This window comes from Pseudorca crassidens, chromosome 2, assembly GCF_039906515.1.
Source record: "Pseudorca crassidens isolate mPseCra1 chromosome 2, mPseCra1.hap1, whole genome shotgun sequence".
In the NCBI taxonomy this organism is placed as follows: Eukaryota; Metazoa; Chordata; class Mammalia; order Artiodactyla; family Delphinidae; genus Pseudorca; species Pseudorca crassidens.
Genome location: NC_090297.1, coordinates 161,191,237 through 161,218,790, shown reverse-complemented (window position 1 = coordinate 161,218,790; position 27,554 = coordinate 161,191,237). Strand labels below are relative to the sequence as shown.

The following is a 27,554-nucleotide window of genomic DNA, read 5'->3' as shown; positions in this document are numbered from 1 at the left end:
TGCCACGACTAAGAAGCCTGAATGCCACAACTAAGAGTCTGCATGTCGCAACTAAGAGTCTGCATGCCGCAACTAAGAAGCCTGCATGCTGCAACTAAGATGCCTGCATGCCACGACTAAGAAACCCACATGCTGCAACTAAGAGCCTGCATGCCGCAACTAAACATCCTGAATGCCGCAACAAAGATCCTGCGTGCCGCAACTAAGACCCCACGCAGCCAAAATAAAATAAAAAAATAAAAATAAAAATGTTTTGAAAAGAAAAGATGAATGAGTTCTACTTCTGGGAAGTGCAGACTAGCTCGTTTCAGACAAACCCTCCTGTTGATAGCAGTTAGAGAAGCTGGCAGAGAGCTTCAATTTGGAAGCCAAAAAAGCTGAGCAGAGCCTTTAGCAGACTTACAGAGCTGGCACAAACAATGGGGTTTAGGACTTGCCAAGAAGAAGGGAGCCTTAGGCTTTCAAGTGGGACCAAAAACGGCTACTCCCCAGAAGAAACAGTGAGTCTGAAATAGACCAGCCTTCACAGGGACTAAAGCCCAGTAGAATGATCTTCATTTCTGGATGAATTAAGATGATCTGCCCTAACTTGGTTGCCTGCCAGCAACATGAATAAATCTCCTCTGGAAGAAGAAATCCAACAAAGGCTCAAATTACCTCCACAAATTTTCATCTATAAAGCCTGTAATATAATCCAAAATAACCAGGCATACAAGAGATCAAAATGTGACCAAAAAAACTGGGAGGAAATGCAGTGAACAGAAGCAGGTTCACAAGAAATTCATATACTGGAGTTAACTTAAAGAAACTTTAAAACAACTATTATTAAAATGTTCAAGGACTTAAATGAATAGGTGAGAAAATTTCAAAAGAATTGACAATATAGCGACAAAAGCAAATAGTTTATTTTGCTTTTTAATCAAATCACTATATTTGAATTTTTAAAAATCCAAATGAGTATTCTAGATCTAAAAAATACAATAACTGAAATTACTCTAGAACTGGAACTCAAGGGTAAATTTATTAATTTCTAAAAGATTTTAGAATGAAGAAACGAGTATAACTTTTGAACTCATGCAAAATGGTGTCTAATAAGAAAAAAGTTGAAAAATGTGACATGAAAAACATAAAAAACATGGAGGGGAGTACAAACAGAGAGTTTTAGAATGTGTTCAAACTTAAGTTGTTGTCAACTTAAAATAGACTATCGTAAGTAGAAGCTGTTATATGGAAGCCACATGATAACCACCAAGCAAAAACCTATAATAGATACACAAAAGATAATGAGAAAGGAATCTAAGCACATCCACTAAAGAAAGCCATCAAACCACAAAGGGAGAAAGCAAGAGAAGAAGAAAAAAATCAGAGGAACTACAAAACAGTCAAAAAAACAATGAACAAACTGGCAGTAAATACATACCTATCGATAACTACTTTAAATGTGAATAGAATAAATTCTCCAATCAAAAGACAGAGAATGGCTGAGTGGATAAAAAAAGCAAAACTCATCTATATGCTGTCTACAAGAGACTCACTTCAGACATAGGTCCTAAACAAACTGAAAATGAAAGAATAGGAAAAAATATTCACTGCAAATGGAAACCAAAAGAAAGTTGAGATAGCTATACTTATATCAGACAAACTAGACTTTAAAACAAAGACTGTAATAAAAGAAGGGCATTATACATTGATAAAGGAGTAATACAACAAGAATATAAGGAATTTGTAAATGTTTATGCATCCAGCATAGGAGCACCTAAACATTTAAAGCAAATACTAACAGACCTAAAAGGAGAAATATATAGCAATACAATAATAACAGTAGAGAAATTTAATAACCCAATTACATCAATGGATAGATCATCCAAAAACATCATCTTTAAATAAGATGTTAGGTCAGATAGACTTAACAGATATATAAAGAACATTTCATCCAAAAGCAACAGACAGGGTTTCCCTGGTGGCTCAGTGGCTAAGAATTCACCTGCCAATGAAAGGGACACGGGTTTGAACCCTGGACCGGGAAGATCCCACGTGCAGTGGAGCAACTAAGCCCATGCACCACAACTACTGAGCCCACGCACCTAGAGCCCATGCTCCGCAACAAGAGAAGCCACGGCAATGAGAAGCCTGTGCACTGCAACAAAGAGCAGCCCCTGCTCACTGCAACTAGATAAAGCCCACGTACAGCTACAAAGACCCAATACAGCCAAAAATTAATTAATTAATTAATTTAAAAAAAGAACAAAAGCAACAGACTCACATTCTTCTTGAGTACACATGGAACATTCTCCAGGACAGATCATATGGTAGGCCACAAAAAGTCTTAACAAATTAAAAAAGGCTGAAATCATCTCAAACACCTTTTCCAACTACGGTGGTATGAAACTAGAAATCAATTACGAGAAGAAAATTCACAAATATGTGGAGAGGAAACAACATGCTACTGAAAAACCAATGGATCCACAAAGAAACCAAGAGTGAAATTCAAAAATACCTTGAGACAAACAAAAATGGAAATACAACATATCAAAACTTATAAGACACAGCAAAAGCAGTTCTAAGAGGGAAGTTCATAATGATAAATGCCACCTCAAGAAACTGGAAACATGTCAAACAAATAAACTAACTTTACATCTGAAGGGAAAAAAAGGACAAATGAAGCCCAAAATTAGTAGAAGAAAGGAAATAAGAAAGATCAGAGCAGAAATAAATGAAATAGAGACTAGAAAAATAATAGAAAAGATCAATGAAACCAAGAGCTGGTTCTTTGAAAAGATAAACTAAACTGAGAAACCTTTAGCTTGCCTCACCAATAAAAAAAGAGGACTCAAATAAAATCAGAAATGAAACAGGAAACATTATGACTGACACCACAAAAATACAAAGAATCCTAAGAGACTACTACAAACAGCTGTAAACCAACAAACTGGACAACCTAGAAGAAATGGATACATTCCTAGAAACATACAACTTTCCAAGACCAAATCAGGAAAAACTGAAAATCAATTACTAATAAGATTTACTGATCAGTAACTTAAAACCTCCTAACAAACAGAAATCCAAAAGCAGACAGCTTTACTAGTGAATTCTACCTAACATTCAAAGAATCATTACCAATCCTTCTCAAATTCTTCTAAAAAATACAAGGGGAGGGAACAGTTCCAAACTCATTTTATGAGGCCAGCATTACCCTGATACCAAAACCAGACAAGGATAACACAAGAAAAGTAAATCACAGGCCAATATCCCTGACGAACATAGATGAAGAGTACTCAACTAAATATTAGCAAATTGGACTCGACCTTACGTTAAGAGGATCTCACACCATGCATAATCAAGTGGGACTTATCCCAGGAATGCAAGGATGGTTCAACATCCACAAATCAATTACGTGATATACCACATTAACAAAATGAAGACTAAAAATCATATGACCATCTCAATGGATGCTGAAGATGCATTTGACAAAATTCAACATCATTTTATGATAAAAACTCTCCACAAAGTGGGTATGAAGGGAACATACCTCAACATAATAAAGACTGTATATGACAAGGCCACAGCTAACATCATACTCAATGAAAAGCTGAAAGTTTTCCTTCGAAGACTAGGAACAAAACAAGGATGCCCACTCTCCCCACTTTCATTGAGCATAGTATTGGAATTCCTATCCAGAGCAAGAAAAAAAATAAAAGGCATCCAACTTGGAAAGGAAGAAATAAAATTGACACTCTTTGCAGATTACACATGATACCATACACAGAAAATCCTTAAGACTCCACCACAAAAATTGTTAGAACTAATAAATGAATACAGTTGCAGGATACAAAATTAATAGGCAAAAATCTGTTTCTATACACTAATCATGAACTATCAGAAAGAGAAATTAAGAAAATCCCATTTACAACAGCATCAAAAAGAATAAAACGCCCCAAAATAAATTTAACCAAGGAGGTGAAAGACCTATACACTGAACATTGTAAGACACAGAGGAAAGAAATTGAAGAAGACACAAATAAAGACATTCTGTGCTCATGGACTGGAATAATTAATATTGTTAAAATGGCCATACTACTCAAGGCTGTCTATAGATTCAATGCAATCCTTATCAAAATTCCAATGTCATTTTTCCAGAAATAGAAAAAACAATTCTAAAATTTGTATGGAACCACAAAAGACTCCAAATAGCCAAAGCAATCTTGAGAAAGAACAACAAAGCTGGAGGCACCATGCTACCTGATTTCAAACTATATTAGAAAGCTACAGTAATCAAAGTAGTATGGTATTAGCATAAACACAGACACAGAAATCTATAGAACAAAATAGAGAACCCAGAAATAAACCCATGCGCACATTTATTTATGACAAAGTAGCCAAGAATACACAATGGGGAAAGGACAGTCTCTTCAATTAATGGTTTTGGGAAAACTGGACAGCCACGTGCAAAAGAAAAAAATTAGACCACTATCTTACATCATACACAAAAATTAACTCAAAATGGATTAACTCTTGAATGTAAGACCTGAAACCATAAAATTCCTACAAGAAAACATAGGCAATAAGCTCCCTGACATCATTCATGGTAATGATTTTTCAGACAACTGGGACTACATCAAACTTAAACGCTTCTAGACAGCAAAGGAAACCATCAACAAAATGAAAGGCAACCTACTGAATGAGAGAAAAAAATCTGCAAATCATATATCTCTGATGAGAGGTTAATTTCCAAAATACATAAAGAATTCACACAACTTAATAGCAAAATAATCCAATTTAAAAATGAGCAAAGGATCTGGATAGACATTTTTTCTAAAGACATACAGATGGCCAAGAGGAACGTGAAAAGATGCTCAATATCACTAATCATCAGAGAAATGCAAATCAAAATCACGAGATACCACCTCACACCTGTCAGAATGGCTATTAGCAAAAAGATAAGAAATAACATGTGTTGGTGAGGATATGGAGATAAGTGAACCCTGTGCACTGTTGGTGGGAATGTAAATTGGTACAGTCACTATGGAAAACAGTAAAGAGGTTGCTAAAAAATAAAAAATAGAGTTACCATGTGATCCAGAAATCCCACTTCCAGGTATTTATCCAAAGAAAACAAAATCACGACCGTCAGAAGATAACCGCAACCCCATGTTCACTGCAACATTATTTACATTAGTCAAGACTTGGAAACAACCTAAGTGCTCATCAACAGATGAACAGATAAAGAAAATGTGTGTACACACACAGACACACACAATGAAATATTATTCAACCATTTTTAAAAAGAATGAAATTCTGCCATTTGCAAAAACATGGATGAACCTTGAGAGCATTATGTTAAGTAAAATAAGCCAGATGGACAAAGACAAATATCATATGATCTCATATGTATGTGGAATATTAAAAACAAACAAACAAAAACAAGCTCATAGATACAGTGAAGAGATTGGTGGTTGCCAGAGATGGAGGGTGATGAGTAGGCGAAATGGGTGAAGGAAGTCAAAAGACACAAACTTCCGGTTATAAAATAAATAAGTCATGGGGAAGTAATGCAGTGTGGCAACTATAGCTAATACTGCATTGTATACCTGAAAGTTGCTAAAACAGTAGAGCTTAAAAGTTTCATCATAAGAAAAAAATTCTATAACTATGTATGGTGACAGATGTTAACTAGAATTATATGGTGATCATTTCACAATATATACAAATATTGAACCACTGTGTTGTACACTTGAAACTAATATATGTCAATTATACCTCAAAAAATAGAAAATTTAAATTAAAAAAAAAAAGCTAAACTTTACAAAAGGTATCTAATAACTTTTTAACCAATTCAAGAAAATTTCATTTAGATGAGTTGCTAAGTGGGAAAGCAAAGAGTAACTTTCCTAAAATCTATTTTGTTTTTTAAATCCAATCACTAGGGCTATCTAAGCATAATTTACTATAATGAACAAATCTTTACCTATAATATCTACATATTATATAACACTGATGTATGAATATTTTCTCTTTGGTAGTTTCAGAATAAATACTAGATTGAATGAAAATTTATATCCCCAAACAACTAAGTCATAACTAAATTAGTGTAAGCGTTAAGATAATAATCATATACTGTCTTTTACATATGCACACCAACCTATATATTTGTGCCAACATCAACAGTCCTGGGTAACTTAAGACCTGATACATTGCTAAAAGGTCCATCTGTCTTGTTTGTTTGTTTATCTCAAATCTCTTCAGTGCTTAATAAATAACTGCTATCTCTGAGTCCCATGGTTTATTTTGCAGCTACTTAGACAAGAAACAGAACTAACACTGAATTCATTGACAGCAATGGATATCATGAAATTGCATTAAAAATTTCTGAAAAAAAAATTTCACTGCTTTTAACTTCTAACAAATGAATTAATGCTGTGCTGTACTTTGGAGGGAGAGGCAGCAGACCAAAAAACAAACAAAAACAAACAAAAAAGTTAGATAACAGCTATAATAAAATCATAGCTCCAAATCATTAATCATGCTGTATCAGAAGGGATCCTCTGAAAGATTTTTAACCAGAGTAGTTGCATGATCTGGTTTACATATCAGAAAAATCACTTGTGTGGATCTTTAATAACATGAAACGAAAGGGCCAGTTGAGAGAGAGAAGTTAAGGATAACAGGAGAGAGAGTGCTGGACAAATAATGGTGCAAAGACTGAGGAGTGGGAAGGCATCCAGGACACAGGCAGAGGGACTATCCTTACACAGGAGAAGGGGTACATTTTCCATTGTGACAGAGGCTTGTGACAGAAGCGGGGTGGGGGATAGTGTTTACACTGGAGTTAAGTTAGAGGCATTTCCATTTAGTAATATATCTTTCTCAGGGAAACAGTGAGTAGGACATCTGCTGAATGGGGGGAAGGGGTATTGGGAGCAGGGACCTGGGAAACATACAGAAGGTTTAAAATAGCCAGTGGAAGTTTGTAGGGCTGCTGCTGAGGGACCACTGAAATTAGTTCACTACGAATTCGTAGTCTCCATTCTACTTGGTCATATACACTGCCTTCAAATTAATCTCATGGCGCAAACAAACCACAGAAAAACAGCTAAAAGGAGACTCTTTTACCTAACCTTCTACATGAGTTCAAAGTATCGAAAGAAATGCTGGAATTTTCTCAGGGTACTAGGAGAGAGATTTCTTCAGTCCATCTCAACACCTATCTTCATTTGTATTCCTCTGCACAGCTCACCATTCTTCTTCCTACCTCTGTATGCAGACAACTGAATGCAGTTGGTAAAATACTTGCCTCAGGTTTATTTCATTTAAAGAAAATGAATTCTTAAAATCCTGACCCATACTGTAATTGTACTCAAAAGTACACCAAAATTTTTTTTTAAGTAATAGCACCTCATTTTAACCTGCTGCAAATGCTATTCACTAAGCTCTTATGTTCTGCATAGTTTAGGAACACCATATCTTTGGGTTTTTGGGGGGTCTGCGTTGGGTCTTCGTTGCTATGTGGGCTTTCTCTAGTTGCAGCGAGCGGGGACTAGTCTTCACTGCAGTGCGGTGGCTTCTCTTGTTGCAGAGCATGGGCTATAGGCACGCAGGCTTCAGTAGTTGCGGCACATGGGCTCAGTACTTGTGGCTCAGGGGCTCTAGAGCGCAAGCTCAGTAGTTGTGGCACACAAGCTCAGTTGCTCCACAGCATGTGGGATCTTCCCAGACCAAGGATCGAACCCGTGTCCCCTGCACTGGCAAGTGGATTGTTAACCACTGCACCACCAGAGAAGTCCCACACCTATCTCTGAAATGCCACGTTTTTGGTTAAAGTCAGTTTCGAATTTCATCTTATTTCCTCTTAGCAATTTGAGATTTTTCAAACGTAGATATAAGACTAAATTCTTGTGCCTGTATAAGAAAATCAACATACTGATTTAGTGAATCAGAAAACTTGAGTTCTGATATTATCTCATTTCCTGGGATATAAGATTCCTCCAAACATTAACACGTGATGATTCTAGTTATTAGTTCCCAAATTCTCGATTATTTGTCTTTTACTGCATTAAGTCTAAACAAATATCTACTTTCTCGGGTATTATTTTGTGAGCTGCAATCACTTCTAATCTACTTTAAAATTACAGCTACTGGCAAACACATATTTTCTTCTGTCGTTCCTTATCTTGAAAAACAATGATATAAGGTTGCCCTTTGAATGGAAATATGAAGCTCCTGTCCCACATCCAAGAGGATATTAGCTTTGAACTGTTTATACAATTCATGTGCTAATTCATTGTTTTTTCACCCAGTGCTCTTTGTAATCAAAAGCAGCGGTCCCCACCCTTTTTGGCACCAGGGACCAGTTTCGTGAAAGACAATTTTTCCACGGACAGGGTGTTGGGGGGTATGGTTCAGGTGGTAATGCAAGCAATGGTTCAGGCAGTAATGCGAGCAATGGTTCAGGTGGTAATGCAAGCGATAGGGAGCAGCAGATGAAGCTTCACTGCCTCACCCACCGCTCACCTCCTGCTGTGCGGCACAGTTCCTAACAGGCCAACACCGGTCCACAGCCCAGGGGTTGGGGACCCCTGATCAAAAGCACACATTTGGTCAGCATTAAAGGTTTAGTATCAGGACACAAAACAACACCAATAAATCACTACAAGAAGACTGAACTTTGACCTCAGGAGTAAAGCGCTTTAACTGAGCTAGCCTCAGGTTAATGTAATCAATCTGGTCTACTATGAAGAAGCTATACTTATTAGGTACAGTGGCGGAAGAGGGAGACAGACAAGACACAACCTGTCCTTAAGTGTTTACTCTAAGAGGTTAATAATCAAAATATATAAAGAACTCATACAACTCAATAGCAAAATCCAAATAATCCAATTAAAAAATGGGCAAAAGACCTGAAAAGATACATCACCAATGAACATTTACAAAAGGCCAACAGGTACATTAAAATATGCCCAGTGCCCAGTGTCATTAAGGAAATGCAAATCAAAACCACAATGAGATATCACCACACGTTTGCTAGAATGTCCATCATCAAAAAGAAAAGAGATAACATAGAAAGAAAAATTAAGGAAACAATCCCATTCACCACGGCAACAAGAAGAATAAAATACCTAGGAATAAACCTACCTAAGGAGGTAAAAGACCTGTACTCAGAAAACTATAAGACACTGACGAAAGAAATCAAAGATGCCACAGATGGAGAGATATACCATGTTCTTGGATTGGAAGAATCAATATTGTGAAAATGACTATACTACCCAAAGCAATCTACAGATTCAATGTAATCCCTATCAAATTACCAGTGGTATTTTTTACAGAACTAGAACAAAAAATCTGAAAATTTGTATGGAGACACAAAAGACCCCGAATAGCCAAAGCAGTCTTGAGGGAAAAAAACAGAGCTGGAGGAATCAGACTCCCTGACTTCAGACTATACTACAAAGCTACAGTAATCAAGACAATATGGTACTGGCACAAAAACAAATATAGATCGATGGAACAGGATAGAAACCTCAGAGATAAACCCACGCACCTATGTTCAACTAATCTACGACAAAGGAGGCAAGGATATACAATGGAGAAAAGACAGTCTCTTCAGTAAGTGGTGCTGGGAAAACTGGACAGGTACATGTAAAAGAACAAAATTAGAACACTCCCTAACACCATACACAAAAATAAACTCAATATGGATTCGAGACCTAAATGTAAGATCGGACACTATAAAACTCTTAAAGGAAAACATAGGAAGAACACTCTTTGACATAAATCACAGCAAGATCTTTTTTGATCCACCTCCTAGAGTAGTGAAAATAAAAACAGAAATAAACAAATGGGACCGAATGAAACTTAAAAGCTTTTGCAAAGCAAAGGAAACTACAAACAAGACGAAAAGACAACCCTCAGAATGGGAGAAAATATTTGCCAATGAATCAATGGACAGAGGATTAATCTCCAAAGTATATAAACAGCTCATTCAGCTCAATATTAAAAAAAACAAACAACTCAATCAAAAAATGGGCAGAACACCTGAACAGACATTTCTCCAAAGAAGACATACTGATGGCCAAGAGGCATATGAAAAGCTGCTAACATCACTAATTATTAGAGAAATGCAAATCAAAACTGGTGGCGCAGTGGTTAAGAATCCGCCTGCCAATGCAGGGGACATGGGTTTGTGCCCTGGTCCAGGAAGATCCCACATGCACGGAGCAACTAAGCCCGTGTGCCACAACTACTGAGCCTGCACTCTACAGCCCGTGAGCCACAACTACCGAGCCTGCGTGCCACAACTACTGAAGTCTGTGCGCCTAGAGCTCATGCTTCACAACAAGAAAAGCCACTTGTTGCTTGGCAAAAAGCCCATGCACCACAACTAGAGAAAGCCCATGCACAGCAATGAAGACCCAACGCAGTCAAAAATTTAAAAATAAATTAATTAAAAAAAAAGAATTCCCCATCATTCCTAAGTATGAGACATTCCATTTCAAAACATGAATGAAGGCCAGAGACAGGACAAAGGGAAGCTCTGATCCTGGAGTCATTCCCTCCTCAGTTCAAAAACAGGCTCCTATACTTACCATCTGTGTAATTTTAGTCAAATTATTTCAGCTCTATGAGACTTATTTTTCTTTCTTGTAAGAATGAAATGAGATCTAATTTATGGGAAAGTTCTAAGGCCATCCATAAGTCAAATTAAGAACACTCTTGTAGATTAATGTTTTGTCAGTTGCTTCATTTGCAAATATTTTCTCCCATTCTGAGGGTTGTCTTTTCGTCTTGTTTGTAGTTTCCTTTGCTTTGCAAAAGCTTTTAAGTTTCATTCGGTCCCATTTGTTTGTTTTTGTTTTTATTTCCATTTCTCTAGGAAGTGGGTCAAAAAGGATCTTGCTGTGATTTATGTCACAGAGTGTCCTGCCTATGTTTTCCTCTAAGAGTTTGATAGTGTCTGGCCTTACATTTAGGTCTTTAATCCATTTTGAGCTTATTTTTGTGTATGGTGTTAGGGAGTGATCTAATCTCATACTTTTACATGTACCTGTCCAGTTTTCCCAGCACCACTTATTGAAGAGGCTGTCCTTTCTCCACTATACATTCCTGCCTCCTTTATCAAAGATAAAGTGACCATATGTGGGTGTGTTTATCTCTGGGCTTTCTATCCTGTTCCATTGATCTTTCTGTTTTTGTGCCAGTACCATACTGTCTTGATTACTGTAGCTTTGTAGTATAGTGTGAAGTCAGGGAGCCTGATTCCTCCAGCTCCGTTTTTCGTTCTCAAGATTGCAAACAGTCCCTGGACATCAGTCAAGACAGTAATGAAATCCTATGCTCCAGTTAAAAAAAGTCAAATGTCTCATCAGAAATATTTCTTGCCGTGTATTCTAATTAGAAATTTAAGTTGTTCTGCTTAGGACTCTGTGTGATTTCCAAATCTAAGTACTCATGTTTCATCAATTCTGGTAAACAATCAGTTTTATCTTTACATACTGTCTCTCCCCCACTCATGTTCCTCTTTCCCTCTGTAACTCCTATTAGATGTATTTTAGATTTCCTTACTATCTGATCTACATCACTTAATTTCTCTTTTATAACTTCTCTTTATATTTTTGTATTGAGATTGGGGGCTTGAGTTCCAAATCAAACTTCACAGATGTCATTCAATATCATTTCTTCAACTGTATACAATTTGTTGCTTAATTTGTCTGCTCAGTTTATTTCTGTGATTTTTATTCTTAGAAGTCATACAGTACTATTTAAAATAGCTTTAATTTTTTGATAGTACCTTTTTCCTTTTCCATTTTTATCCCACTTTAATATTTATTTTATTAAAGATAAATATTAGAAGTATATAATTATAAGGATAAAAAAATGCTCATTCTTAGGAGTCTAAATGTATTGTTTGTTTCTGTCGACTCCTGATCACGGTGGATTATTTTGTAATTTTGGATAATGAGCTCCTCTGCAGTGAAGGGCTTTATCTGTGGGGATCTTGCACAGGCTGATTTAAGGATCGCTTCTTCCAGAGTGCTTTTGCTTCTGCCAGGTGTCCCTGGTTATGTTACCAACTAGGGCCAGTTTTTGTATTAATTCTCAACTGAGGAAAGCATTAATATGAACCCCAAACCTCAGGGTTAACAGACTCATGGTTACAAACACAAATATAAACAGAGAGAAGTCACTCTCTTCAACAGAATATCAAGGCAGAGACAGAAAAACTCCTTATCTCTTTGCTCCTAGGCAGACACCCCCTCCCCCCCAAATCCATCACTGGAGAACTGAGATCTTCAGGGTCCTGGCTGTATGTGCAGCTCTCAATACCAATGCCCTGTTCAGGTTCCTTGGTTAAGTCTTAAGGCCTCCTTTTCTGTCCCAATGTGGTGGTTAAAATTCAAGCCCACTGGATAACTGCCCCCATCCCGTTCTCCTAAAACAGCTGTTGATTATATGTGATTATTTATCGAACATTTAATGAATGCCAGGTACTATGTTAACACTTTACATATCTTATTTCATTTCGTTCTCATGGAAACCCTTCTATTTTTCCCACCTTACAGATGAGGAAACAGAAAGCAAGATAAGCAATTTGCTCAAAGCTTATGCAGCAAGTAAGAAGCAGAATTGAGATTTGACCTAGATCTATGTGAGCCTGAGTATGCATTGTTAATTATCATACACTGCCACTTTTAAAAACTTCTTCCTAGTGCCTAGGCTAGTGCTAGATGTAAAGTAGTCACTCAAGGACTGTCTGCTGAATGAACATTCTCCTTCGGTATATAAGTCTGTTATTGGAAACCCTGAGAACAATTAAGTATTTGGCAGATTTTTAAGAGTAGCAACAATGGGTATAAAACAGTGGATGGGTTATAGGATATCACCCAAACTACTGAGTAGAAATAATGTTGGATGGCACTTCCAGCCATGTTTTATACTTGAATCACAATATTAAAATGTTTGTTTTATTGACTAATCATGAAATCATGAATTTTCTAGTGATGCACGACATTAAGTGTTCAATAATTGTTACATTTGTCATTTGTCATCATTATCAAAACAGAATGCCTCCTTGAGAAGAATTTATAAGCTAGTGGAGAGCACACATGTATAACCTAGATAGCCAGGTATAATGAATAAATATTTAACAGAAAAAGTAAAGAGAGAAAAAAAGGAAAGAGCAAAAGCTGCCCAGGGATCTGCAAAGTCACAGGATGATAAATGAACATTTTCTGGTAACATGAATTCACTACAAAAATTGAGCTGGGAACTACTTAACTATTTGTATGTTAAAACAGATGTTACAGAGCAGAATTTTAAAATATATAAAATTCCTGGGACTTCTCTGGTGGGACAGTGGTTAAGAATCCTCCTGCCAATGCAGGGGACATTGGTTCGATCCCTGGTCCGGGAAGATCCCACATGCTGTGGAGCAACTAAGTCCGTGTGCCACAACTACTGGGCCTGCACTCTAGAGCCCGCGAGCCACAACTACTGAAGCCTGCACGCCCTAGAGCCCACGCATCTCAACTACTGAGCCTACATGCCACAACTACTGAGCCTGTGTGCTACAACTACTGAAGCCTGCACGCCTAGAGCCCACGCACCTCAATAAAGAGGAGCCCCCACTCACCGCAACTAGAGAAAGCCCGCGGACAGCAATGAAGACCCAACGCAGCCAAAAAATAAATAAATAAAAATAAATTCATTAAAAAAATATACATATATAAAATTCCAAAAAATCTTTAGGTTCAAATAGACGTCTTCATAGAATGATTACACTTGTTGTTAGGAATACCATTAAAAACAAAGTATGAGAATAAAAGCAAATATTTATATGGTGCTTACTCTGTGCCCTGTACATACTGACTCATTTAGCCTCACAATAATCCTCTTAGGTAGCTTTGATATTATTAGCACCTCCATTTTATGGGTAAGCAAACTGAGGCACTGACAGGTTAAGCACTCATCACGTCAAACAGCTGTCGAAACTGGGACTCAAACCTACATTGACTGGCTCCAGAGTCCATGCTGCCTCTGACAGCCATACACAAGGTAGAATTTGAGCTAGGTGCTGAAGATTAAGAGTTTGGACAAATTAGGAGGAGGAGGAGGAAAGGAAACTGTAATAATACAATTTACAATGCATTTAATACAAATTTATTATTTGACCTTAGAAAAGTCCAATCATAGATGGAGACAATAGCTTACACAGAATCTATGCTAAAATATTCACAAAGACTTTTTTTTTTTAATGAAATAAGCACTGTATTTTTTAAAGTATCTAGTGGATACTGTTTCAAGTTTGCTTATTTATTGCTTTAGGCTTTTTCACAAGCTATTCCATACATGTATATTATTTCCCAAGTAGAATTCAAGTGCTTGAAGCAAGAGAATATATGTGTTACTTCTTTTGCAGCCCTTACCACAGCACGGTCCTAGGCACATAATTGGCCCTAAATAATGCTTGTTCAATTGAACTAAAACAGTAACGTCTCTTTTTCACTTCCTCTTACCTAAGGAAATAGATTTAGAAAAAATGATTACATCACTTAAGATAATGTTTAAAATATATTTAACAACAAAAACCCCACAAATATCTGGTAGGAAACAGAAATAGAGGGGAAACGCCAAAACAGAGAGTACTTTTGTCACTGAAAGATTAAATATAACGGCAAGTCAGCAAATTCGAAAAAAGAAGCATGAATTAGTACAAAAAGCAAAGATTAAATTAAATGGACCCACTCTACTTTCTGATCCAGAAAATTCTGAATCTGTAATTATAAATCCTTACTGCTCAAGCTATGCAAATTAAAGGACAAGATTTAAATATGCAAAGAACATACAGAAGAACTGTTTTATGTTACTTTCAAAAATAGAGATGAGACAAATGGAACTAGACAAAGGTCAAATTTATTTTAACCTAGACTTTCCTTTTTTTTTTCAACTACAATTTTACCTGAAAGCTTCACCTTCTCATATTCTAGATTGGATTTCTCTACTATAGAAAAACATAAAAGATATTTCCATGCCCATTTAAAAGACAAAAATGAAATCTATGAAATAAATGGAATAAAACTGGTTCCAATAAGAATTATGACCACTCTTACTGAAATTAAGAAAATATATTATTTTACTAATAGGAGTCTCCTGAAATTTTCAAAGTAAAAGACTAAAATAATAAGAGAGTAACCTCAGAGGTCCAAGTGAAAGTGGAGACATACATTAAAAATTTGGATGATGGGTATAAAATAGTGGATGGATTACAGGATATCACACAGACTACTGAGTTTCAGAGTAAGCTTGGCCCAAAGTTAGTTCAAAAACAGACCCAGGGACTTCCCTGGTGGCTCAGTGGTTAAGAATCAGCCTGCCAATGCAGGGGACATGGGTTCGAGCCCTGGTCCAGGAAGATGCCACATGCCGTGGAGCAACTAAGCCTGTGTGCCACAACTACTGAGCCTGCACTCTAGAGCCTGAGAGCCACAACTACTGAGCCCACGTGCCCCAACTACTGAAGCCCGCTCACCTAGAGCCCATGCTCTGTCTGCAACAAGAGAAGCCACCACAACGAAAAGCCTGCGCACCGCAACAAAGAGTAGCCCCTGCTCGCCGCAACTAGAGAAAAGCCCACGCACAGACCCAACACAGCCAAAAATAAATAAATAAATAAATAAAATAAATTTATTTAAAAAAAAACCCAAAACAAACAAACAAAAAACAGACCCAGAGAATGGTCAGGTCTAGAAAGAGAATTTGAATAAGGAGGTAAAAGTAGGAGAGGGAAGAGGCTATAAAGGGAGAGGAATGAAGAGCAAAGTCATAATAATAGTACAACAGGATTTGTTGGTACTGCTTAAATCTTTATTTCATAAGAATTGTCAATTTTGAAGATGTTTTAACCACAAAAAGATTTGCATTTGAATCATTTTAGTACATGCTCTTTTCTTTACTAAAAGGAAAATGTCCACCTTAGCAATCTTCAAAAAAAGCTATAACTTGGCAATAACCCATCAAAAACAGAGAGCAGGATAGTTTCTAAAAAGGTAAGAACCAAAATCAAGGGAATTCCCTGGCAGTCCAGGGGTTAGGACTCCATGCTCTCATTGCCAAAGTCCCGGATTCGATCCCTGGTTGGGGAACTAAAATCCCACAAGCTGCCAAAAAAAAACCAAGAACCAAAAATCAATATTTTAAAGTTTTTAACGTAAAACTGTTACTTTACTGTTCCATGTTAGAACGAGACTTCCGAATGTTTGCACTCTGGCCCGTGCCTGAATTTTGAAGGCCAAGTTTCCATGGCTCCCAGAAGGCAAAGGTAACACCCTTTATTAACATTTACGGAGAGCCTACTAAATGTATACCACCAGGCTCAGTGCAGCATATGTTGGGGGAAGAGGGGGGTGGGGGCATGTATTTATTGGCCATTTGTCTCTTCGGAGAAATGTCTATTCAGATCCTTTGCCCAATTTTTAATTGGGTTATTATTTATTGAGTTGTAAGGTGCATTATTTTTACACTCAGAAAAAACGTTTTAAAAGGCATTTGAATATATGCTAATATATATAATCACTAAGAATGTGGCAACGTTACTATAAATATTGAGGGTTATGAAGAAACCTCCCTCGTTCCTGATGTGCTCCTTTACTCACCTCTGGGGAGGCAGATTGATTTATCTGTTTCGTAAATTTGGTAATACCTGATCTTAACTGTCTCAGCCACCTTTCTTTCTTGAGTGAGCCTGTCAGCAGAAAACAGACCCTGCTCTGCTCTGCTCTGTTGTTTAGCTGGGCAGGCCTCCGGACAGGAAAAGACAGAGGAGAGAAGATTGAGAAGAAGATTAAGAAGGAAAAATTAGATAGATGGAAAATAAGGAGAGGTGGGATAGGATAGAGACTTCAGTACAGATAATAGACAAGGAGTTTTTAGAGGAAAATGAGTGCGACAGCTTGGCTGGATGGGAAAAGTATAAGAAGTAGCTAGAGATCTACTGAAGTTGCCTCTTCAACTCACATTGCCCTTAATCCAGTTCAAGTCCTAACTCCTAAACCTTAATACAATCTCTCAACAATCCATCTAACTTTATTCCCTACTAATCTTCTACTAAGATATGCCTTGTCACATGCTGTTCAATTTGAATATAAATCGGCACAATTTATCAGAAAACAATTTCATAATAAATAGTAAGACTATTAAAACAATTAAGACCTACTAAGTTTCTTTCTGAAGGTTTATGCTAAAGAAATACTCTGAATAGCAAGCAAAAAAAGAAAAAAGGGAGAGGGGGAGGATTCTCTATGCACAAACATGAACAGCAAGGCATTATTTTAAAAGTTTATTCTGTTCCAGGAACTGTTCTGTATATTTTGTACACATTACCTCAGCTGATCCTTTTAATTGCTACGAAGTATTGTTTCTCCCACTTACAAATGGGAAAACTAAGCAGCCAGATAGTTTGTCCAAGGTCATTGTGGCAATGTGTGAAAAACTGGAAACAATCTAAATGTTCAATAATAGGGGAATGATTAAGTAAATTAGCTCATACCCTAGATATTACAACACCACAAAATATGTACATTATGAATCTATAATGAGGGAAATAGAATCTAAAACAAATAAATATGATCTCAACTATGTTTACACACACTCCAGAGACACTGAAAGTAAATATACAGAAATGTTCACAATTCTTGCTCTTGGCTGATGGGAGTACAAGTTAATTTGTTTTGTACTTTTCTGCATTTTGCATATATTTAAACATACAATATTTTTCTATTCAAAAAAATGTTTAAAGCATTGAACCAAGGACACAGTATTTTTAAAAACTCCAAAGAATGCTACACAGTTAATCTAGATATTAATATTGTTCACCTCTTTACAAAGAAAATAATCCAAATATATACAAGGTTATCACAAAGTTAGCAAATTAAAAACAAAACAACCAATTTACTAACTGCTCTATGTGCTTAACACTGTGGAAGGCGGTCACTTTAACATATGTTATCTCATGCGATAAATGTGTGGTTTTTTTTTTTTTGTAAGGTTTGTTTATCCACCATTTCAGAGGATTCCCATTGCCTTAAGACCCTAACTATTTTAGAGCATCAAAGAGTCACTGGATATATTTGCCAATAACCTACAGAAACAGGAGTTCCTACAAAGCCAGTTCTCAAGGGCACAAAGTAGAAACCTCTATGGTGGAACTCTACAGATCTTAGAAATGAACTCATCTGAATTGTTACATAACTTTTCCCTATATGTTTACCAAACCCTAAGTCAAAAAGGTGGTATTTGGGCTTCCCTGGTGGCGCAGTGGTTGAGAGTCCGCCTGCTGATCAGGGGACACGGGTTCGTGCCCTGGTCCGGGAAGATCCCACATGCCACAGAGTGGCTGGGCCCGTGAGCCATGGCCGCTGAGCCTTAGTGTCCAGAGCCTGTGCTCCGCAACGGGAGAGGCCACAACAGTGAGAGGCCCACGTACCGGGGGCGGGGGGGAAGGTGGCATTTAAAATTCTGGTAAAATGAGGAAATAAATTCTACAAAATATTTAGTGAATTAATTATAAATTATACTAAACCAAAAAAGGTTCTCATATGTTTTCTTCCCTTTCTTAAACAACTACTTATATATATTTGGGACTTGTATTTTTCATCAAATGTTTTGATGAAAGGGCTCATTTTTACTGCATTTCCCACAGTACTTAGTACAATGCTGATCACCTATGGGTTCAAACATTAGACAATAAACTAATAGGAACTAATGCTAGCTTCAAGGTCATTGACAAGCCACCATATTTCAAAATTATTCACCGAAGTGTATATGGATGTTGTAATGTGTAGGTTCATATGGATTATCAGTAAATTAAAATTAACCTATGAATTCAACTAGGAAAAAAAACATAACCCATACGGCGTCAAACATAATTTTAACACTATTTCACAGTTATAAAACCTAAGCCAGGAGCTCTCTAGTTTACTCTCTATTCTTCTTTTGAACAAAAAGCAAAAATCTATTAATTCTATCGTTTCAGAAGATATGAAATTTCAAAATGAGCTTAGGCTGATATGTTTACTTTTAATTGAGGCTCTTGTCTCACACAGCCTTTTCAATCCATCCTGCAAGCCAGAGGCAGATTACTGTTCAGAAAACACTACCTTTGTAAGCAACTATACTCCAGTAAAAATTAATTTTAAAAAATAATAAAATTTTAAAAAAAAGAAAACACACTATCTTCGTGTTTTACATAAGAAAGACAGTGACTTGATAGACTTGTGGAATGAATATTTCTCCATGTCTCCAAGTTCTATAATGACATCTTACTGTCTGGTGAATTTAGCAAGTGTCACCCTGGTCTTAGATTTTATTGAGCATCAAAACAATCTGTTCCTTCAGATAAGTCTTAACTCCAATATGCCACTACCAATATCCCATTATCTGGTTCTATTCCTATTTTTAACTCTCAATCCCCTACTGTCATTACCCCCACTACCGTTACCCAGTTCAACTACATCAAGAACTGCAGCCTCAGGAGTTCCCCAGTGGCCTAATGGTTAGGATTCTGGGCTTTCATTGCCATGGCCGGGGTTCAATCCCTGGTCGGGGAACTGAGATCCTGCAAGCGGCGCAGCGTGGCCAGGAACAAAAAAAAGTAAACAAAATAAAATTATTTTTAAAACAACAACAACAAAAAACCTTCAGACTTCTGCCTTTTTTTTTTTTTTTTTAACATTAGCCTCCTCCTGGCATTACTTTCTTTCCTATCGAGCACTGAATTCATGGATCATCTCTAGCTACCTCCTTAGTTCTCATATTTCTTCTGCACCCACCCTATAAAACTCCAGCCCTGATCAACCTAACCACTTTCTCTGCTCTTATACCCAAGCTGCTATCTGTTGCTAAAGAAAATCACAATTATGCAGATTGGTAACTGTAAAAACAGTATCCATCCAACCTCAGGTAGGAGCCTCAATGATGGCCAGACATCATTCCTCAGAGAGCTCCCGGGACCACGTCCCCCAAAGCTATTCTAAACCTTTACCACTGGCCTCCAGTCCTCTTTGTATTCCTAGCTCAGCAGTCTCAACTGGGCCACATGTAAACAGAGGTTACCAGATGTTAGTTGGTAACTAGTATTTCCCCCTCTTATCTCAGTAGTAGAATGTTTCTATCTGCTGTTCAAGGATATTCTTTCCCTTTCTTACTCTTTTCCACTTCATCAGGAGCATATGTGTATAATCAACCTACCTATGGACTCATTCCTCTCACTGCGTAAGGCATCCTCACAAAATGCAGCTTTCCTTTATCCTAATCCTTACTCTATGAACAACTCTTTGAAGTGCCAGGAAAAATTCAGTCACAAGAATTAATCATCTTTCTGTAAAATGCACAGATGGCAAACAAATGATAAAAAACAAAGTAACCTGCAGGATACTTGAGAAATGTCTAAAGGTATACAAAACCATAGATAAGATACTTGAGGAAGATTTGTTTTTTAAAAGAATCAGTATGCCTTTTCCTATAAGATAATCTATTAAATTATTTTTGTCATAAATAAAATACTACTAAAAAATGAAGCTTATATATAGAGATCCTTACAAAACTATCACTGATGAGAAGGATTAGAGATTTATAACCAAGCTCAAATTAATTCTGTGGTTCTTATCTTTTTCTGGGTCATGGACCTTTGAAGAATCTGATGAAAGCTAAGAATTCCCTCCTCAGAAAAATACACATATACTACCGCTAAGTTATGAATGTTATTTCAGGGGGCTCACAGACCCCTTGAAGTCTATTCTTGGGCCTGACATTAAAAACTCTGATTGTTCGGCTTCCCTGGTGGCGCAGTGGTTAAGAATCCGCCTGCCAATGCAGGGGACACAGGTTCGAGCCCTGGTCCAGGAAGATCCCACATGCCACAGAGCAACTAAGCCTGTGTGCCACAACTACTGAGCCTGCGCTCTAGAGCCCACGAGCCACAACTACTGAGCCTGCATGCCACAACTACTGAAGCCCACGCACCTAGAGCCCGTGCTCTGCAACAAGAGAAGCCACCACAATGAGAAGCCCGTGCACTGCAACAAAGAGTAGCCCCCGCTCGCCACAACTAGAGAAAGCCCGCACACCGCAACAAAGACCCAACGCAGCCAAAAATAAATAAATAAAATCAAAAAAAACAAAACTCTGATTGTTCCCAAGAAATTATATCTTATCCATGTCAAATAGGTAGATATTGTTTTCTATTCCTATAATATCTAAATATTTATGATATTAATTCTTACTGTGATGTTTGACACAACAGTGACATACTAATTTATATCTCCAGCATAACAAAAGTTAATAGAAAGGCAGGAAGGGAGACAGGTGTAAAAGTGAATATGCTTTCCTATAACTAGTCATTCAAGAGAAAGTATTTTGATGGGGGTTTGGGAAAAGAAAAAATTCCAGAGTAAGGTAGTTTATCCTAGGTAATAAATTCTAAGAAAAGAATAAAAAACCAAGAGAAAATATTTGTCCCAGAAGAAGATACCTTCCAATACTTTGAAAGACTGTTGACAGAATACGATTTTTCCCCGAAGATATTTTATTTCAGTGGAGAATATTCCCTAAAGAAAACACACATGATGAAAGAGACACTATTAAATATATTCTACTGGGAATTCCCTGGCGGTCCAGCTGTTAGGACTTGGCACTTTCACTGCCGAGGGCCTGGGTTCAATCCCTAGTTGGGGAACTAAGATCCCACAAGCCACGTGGTGCAGCCAAGTAAATAAACAAATATATATATATATGTATTTACACACACACACACACACACACACATACACACACACACACACACATTCTAGCACAGTTTAGTATTGGTGTACTCAAAGTTTCCTTCTGTAATAGGGAAGAACAAGTCTGACACCATACTGGATCTGCTTCTTCTACTTTAACGTTTGTATTCTATTGCTTTTTGTCACAAGTTAAGAACGTTGCCTATATCCTAAAATATACAGGATAGCCCATTCTCAAGACTCTGACCTTTAAAGGTAAAACACTTTTCCATTCACGTAGAGGTAAAAAGTTGCAGAACAGAAAATAACATTTGTCTTGTTGGAGGTTTATAGGAACACTGTGATTGGACCTACCTGGAAAGCTGGAAGAATGAAGGATTCTGGCACCAAGAAGTTTGCAGCAACCAACCACACCCCCACATCTTTTAGTATAAAGGGGCCTGAATTCTAACTGGGGGAAGATGGTTCTTTGGGACACTAGTCCACCACCTTCTCAGTCTGCTGGCTTTCTGAATAAAGTCACTCACTATTCCTTGCCCCATGAACTTGTCTCCCGATTTACTGGCCTGTTGTGCAGTGAGCAGTATAGGTAACACCTGTACTCAAAGTTTCTTCCTGGCAAATCCACCAGACATCAAAAGTATGATGACAGTGATCAATGGATTCTAACTGCTAAATTAAAGCTTCTGTTCAATTTTCATTATAGGAAAAAACTCTAATTTTTGAATAACCATGTTTTCCTTAAGTTAAAATATATCAGGCTTCCCTGGTGGCACACTGGTTAAGAATCCGCCTGCCAATACAGGGGACATGGGTTCGAACACTGGTCCGGGAAGATCTCACATGCCGCAGAGCAACTAAGCCCGTGCGCCTCAAGTACTGAGCCTGCGCTCTAGAGCTTGCGAGCCACAACTACTGAGCCCGCGTGCCTAGAGCCCATGCTCTGCAACAAGAGAAGCCACCGCAATGAGAAGCCCACGCACCGCAACGAAGAGTAGCCTCCACTCGCCGCAACTAGAAAAAGCCCGTGCGCAGCAACGAAGACCCAGTGCAGCCAAAAATAAATAAACAAAAAATAAATAAATTTATAAAAATAAAATTTATCCACCTTTTTTTCTCTCTGGAGCACTATTACTTTTGTAATAGAGAGGAAGGAAAGGAAAAAAGGAAGGCATAAAATGTGTTGTACTCCTACCCCACCCCACCCCAAGGTTATAATAAACCATGACCTGTTCTGACTTTTGAACTTTTCATGGAAGGCAGGTTAGGAAAAAACCAAAAGGTGAGATAAGGCAGAATAAGCTATAGGAGATATTATTCTGGATATCTTTTTACGTACTCTGAAGCACTGTAACAAAATGGAAACTCTCCAGCAAAGGCTATACAAAATACATAGTTTTATACAAAGTATTATACAAGTACATGGAAACTGTAGTTTTAAGACAGACATTCTTAGAATATTTGTTTCATCAGCATAGATAAGTGTTCCCGGAGGAGAATTTTTGCTCATAAGTTTTCTGCACACATAGGTATACTCTTTGAGGCTGTCAGGGAAGGTAAGCCAAATACTCAAAGGTCAAAGCCCTGTCATGGTTTACTAGGGAGTCCCTAGGTTTTCCCCAGGCATACAGCTGAAAGAGGACAAAAAGCCTATAGGCATCAAAATGCACAAAATTATAATTAACCAAGAGGGTACCTGATATAATAAAAAATTACCTCCTGAATTAGACACTTTAGGTTAATTTGAAATAGACCTTTCTCTGGCTAGCAAAAATACGAACTTTGGTGGACATAAGACCTATTAGGTCAATTTTAAACTAGAGTTCAACTGTAAGACTAAGACAACAAACCATCTTGTCTTATAAAACATTTAATTATATGATTAAAATAAGGAAGTCACATAACATTGCTTCTAATTTTGGCTCTTTACAGTGCTTATGCAATGCTATAGTTAAAAACTCTAACTGGCGTGACAAAGAACTCCACAACAATTTTGTTTTCTTAAACTATTGGAGCAAAAGAAACCTAGTGATTACTTTGTAAATTGTTGAAAAAAATAAAGCCTAATGACTGAATTTGGATTAAGAAATCACAAATGGATACAAAACCTTTTTTTCAGGAAACTAAACTTCATAATTTTCTAATCAGTATAGATTCTACAAAATTCCACTCCTCTTTTGAGTTGAACATGAGGGAGGAAATCAAGTCTGTTACTTGGTATAAATCCTTTTGAGACCTGATTTAAGTAAACTTTTTCATGTCCACAGTGGAAAAAAGAAAAATCTAAACTAATCTTTGGTGGTTAATAAGGGAGAAAAATAAAAAACAAAACAAAACTCCACTAGGCTTCAATAAATAAAACACATGTTCACAAAAATAAGTCCTTGTTGAAAAATCTTAAGCAATGTTTTTCAGTTCATTTAATAATTCTTTTTGAAGATTTTGTTGTACAGAGCTAATACCTGCAGAAGAGAGAAAAGTGAACAAGGAAAACAATGTAGGCATAAAATAAAAATACAAGTGGTATGCTCTCCAATATCCAGGAACAACAGCATTCTTTATCTTATTATAAAGTTCACATATTTTAAGGAAATTATTTATTTAAAAACCTATATATAAAAGGTGCTTCAAAATATTAGTTTTTTTTTTTTCTTTTTTGCGGTACGCGGGCCTCTCACTGCTGTGCCCTCTCCCGTTGCGGAGCACAGGCTCCGGACGCGCAAGCTCAGTGGCCATGGCTCACGGGCCCAGCCGCTCCGCGGCATGTGGGATCCTCCCGGACCGGGGCACGAATCCGTGTTCCCTGCATCGGCAGGCGGACTCTCAACCACTGCGCCACCAGGGAAGCCCCCAAAATATTAGTTTGCCTTCATTCAAATTACAAATCCACAGCCACCTAATTCACTGGGTTTTCAAAATGCAGCAAACATAGAAAAAATGTAATTATTTATTCAGGTAGTAGCTTTCCAAGAAAATCAGGTTAGTATTCTCATAAGAGAACTTAATAGGTATAACAATTACAAAATATTGTTAATTACTAAAATCTCTTAGGTACTGTCAATTAAAATATCAAATGCCCAAATGTCAATAAAGTTGACTAAATGTGTCACTTACTCCTTCAGAATTCTTCCTACAGTCAAAGGGAAAAATACTCTTGATTTGTCAGTATTTTGACAAACACACACTATTTTTCCTTTCCACATGGCTAATGATGATGAAAAAGCGGGAAGTCCTAAGAGATGGAAGGGAGGAGGTGATATAAAGGCAAAAAGTTTTCATCTCCAAATATGTTAAAGAGCAGAATCTGAAAACTGTGACTAAAACAATTTAAGAAATCTCAACCTATTATAAGATTCAGAACTTTTTAATAATGTATTTCTTTTTTTTGAAGATTTAGATATGATTTTTTTTACTTTTTATTAAAGGATATTATAGTTACTTCAAATGCATTAAAAAAAAGTATTCCTTGGTTAAAAGGAAATATAATTTCCCCCAAAGGAATGATACATAAATAAGGAAAAGCCTATATTCATGTGAATCTTCAAGGCCCTAAACAGAACACACTCATAACTGTATCAAGACAGATGGACATATTGAGTACAGAACTTCTCAATAAAAATATAATCCTTGCAAAGACCACTTAAATTGAGCCTTTTTAAAAACAGAAAATTGCCAGACTATCAATTATTCTTCCTTAAATAACTAAAGAAAAATTTGCTAGGACTAATTTGAAGCAACAAAACAACGTATTCTCTTATCCAACTAAAATGGTGTCAATGGATAGCCATCTATATTTAAAGACAAAATGAAAATGCTCTGTTTTCCTACATAATGTGTATGCACCTCTCACGAAACAAGCAACATCCAATAACTATCCCCTTCCCCAAATCTGTCTTTGATCCTTTAACATTCCACACACTGCCAACACTGTGCTAGGTTTATACTGACTAGGTTTTACAGAGGGAGTTTGTTGACTGATCAGGTAATTTAAGATTTCTTTATACCATAAAAGTTGTGGAGGAGGCATGTTTCTCATATTAAATTATACTGAATATTAATTAAGCCTTCAAGTAAATTCTGACATTAAATGTAAAAGTACAGCTAAAATAGTATTTAGGTAAGCTTATCAGAATACAGACATCAAGATAAGAATGATGATGGGTCCTATTGATCCCCACTGAAGTCAGTGAGCTGCAGTCACCTTTCAAAGAGGGTTATCTTTAAGTTATAACAGCTCTGAACAAGAGATGGTGCAAATCACCACATCTGTTGCAAAAACAACTTAAAACACATTCCTTGTCAATATGTCAGTAGCGTTCTCTAAAAAACTGCCATATTCCCTTTACAGTTTAACCAAACCACCACACACGTGTGTGTGTTTTGCTATTACTCAGGCTCCCAGTGTTTTACAGCCAAAAAACATACCCTCTTCCTTCTCAGTTTTTGCTAAAAAGATTTTCTTTCCTTTAATAACACCATCATATATAGAAGCGCATTTACAGAATTCTTAGCCATACCTGAAACCGAGTCAGAAAATAAGCCTCCAACAGTAGGTACTCTACCTGTTTACCATAAAGTTCAAACTTCTCATATGTTTTCAAGTTCTCCCTACTTAATACCAACAGATATAGTAGACAAAGACTCATACAGTGTCTTGACACACTCTTGACATGCAGATGTAATTAACTGTAACGATGACACACCAGGAAATGACTGAGCACTCTATACATCTTACGACACTCACTAAACAAGCACAGGGCACCTGTTAATCCTCCTCAGTCAACACAAAAAGGAAGAGACTTTTTGGAACTTTCATCCTGCTAGAATCTTCTCAGTTTGAATATCCCAGCACTTTAGGAAAAAGATTTTTAAATTTACTCCACAGAATTTACCCCAGACTCTCAGGGTAAGAAGATATCTTAAGAATCACACAGTAATCCTATAGATATGTGCTGCTCAATAAGGTCTTTAGCCACCAGCTAAGACATGTAGCTGGTTGGAATTCAGCTGTACTGTAAATATAAAATACCCATGAGATTTTGCAGATTCAGTATGAAAGAATGTAAAACATCTCATCATTAACTTTTAAAACTGATCACATGTTGAAATGATATATATAGAAATCAAATAAAATATTAAAATTAATTCCACCTACTACTTCTTTTTTACTTTGTTAATGTGACTAGAAAACTTTAAATTGCTCATATAGCTTGTATTATATTTTTATTGGGCAGCACTACTGTAGACCCACAGTCTAAATTCTGGTAGCAAACTGTCACTTGGCATTTCCCAATTACAACTGCCGTATAAAAGTCAAAAGAAAAATCAGTATTTTAACTTCTCTGTCAATTAAACGGGGATAGTAAAAAAAATAACTTAAGAATAGTGTAAAAATAATAGAATCAGTTTGCCTGACACCACTAAACAGATATTACATTACTTCAAAAAGGCAAAAATAGCACAGGATGCAAAAACTACACCTCTTAAAAAAATAAGATGGGAAATATACAAACAAGGTTTTTCTAAAGAAGTAGCTCTCAATGCTGATTATAAAGTTCATTTTTAAGGGAAATGGATATTTCTGTCATTTCTAGCACCTGGGACCTCAGAAAAATAAAATGTGTAAGATTCTGTCTCTTATTATTTAAACATCGTCAACCACAAACAAACCATTAACACTATAAAAAGGGAAATAATTACCATAACCTAATTCTCTTTTCCAAAATCAAAAGAATATAACACCACTCAAAAGCAAAATTAAAAACGACATTAATTTCTCTAGAGTTG

At 36.8% G+C, this 27,554-nt stretch overlaps 1 protein-coding gene across 3 annotated transcripts in view; it reads right to left on the bottom strand.

The window, feature by feature from the left end:
- Positions 1–27,554, bottom strand: part of CNST (consortin, connexin sorting protein) — a 116,394-nt gene that overhangs the window by 87,220 nt on the left and 1,620 nt on the right. Inside the window, exon 1 of one of the 3 annotated variants that reach the window (XM_067729545.1) lies at positions 26,285–26,422. The exons of the other annotated variants lie outside the window; for them this stretch is intronic. The gene's annotated coding sequence lies outside the window, so the exon portion shown is untranslated. Of the gene's footprint in view, positions 1–26,284; positions 26,423–27,554 lie in introns of those variants that run through there. 3 annotated transcript variants of the gene reach the window in all.